This window comes from Sinocyclocheilus anshuiensis, unplaced genomic scaffold (assembly GCF_001515605.1).
Source record: "Sinocyclocheilus anshuiensis isolate Anshui unplaced genomic scaffold, SAMN03320099.WGS_v1.1 scaffold3390, whole genome shotgun sequence".
Lineage (NCBI taxonomy): Eukaryota > Metazoa > Chordata > Actinopteri > Cypriniformes > Cyprinidae > Sinocyclocheilus > Sinocyclocheilus anshuiensis.
Window position 1 is genome coordinate 1223 of NW_015541090.1, and position 438 is coordinate 1660.

The following is a 438-nucleotide window of genomic DNA, read 5'->3' on the forward strand; positions in this document are numbered from 1 at the left end:
CTTTAATGTGTTTCTTATAGCAGTTAAAATGTAGTCATTTTCTTTATTTATTTTCATTTTTAATTCAGTGATTTTAACTTTTAATTTAGTTATTTTAATGCTTTAAAGAGCAATTTTAGATTGTAATGTTCTGCTATCTGTTCTGCAAACTGTAAAAGTCACAGCTGTCATAAAACCAGAGAGAAAGGCTGCGTGGCTAGAAACTTAATAAAAAAATGTAAAAAATAAAGTCATATAATAGTATGTGAGAGAGTAGTAATATCATTGGGTTCCTATTGGTCAGTGTTAGAGGAACTCAGCTTAGTCTGACAGTTAACCTGCTTTAGACCAGGTTAGTTTCCCAGCATAAGTTGCCACAGTGACTAGCTTGATCTAGGCCTATGTTAAATTTGCTTTATGGAACCAAATCATTCAATCAATCAACTGAACTAAGCCTGG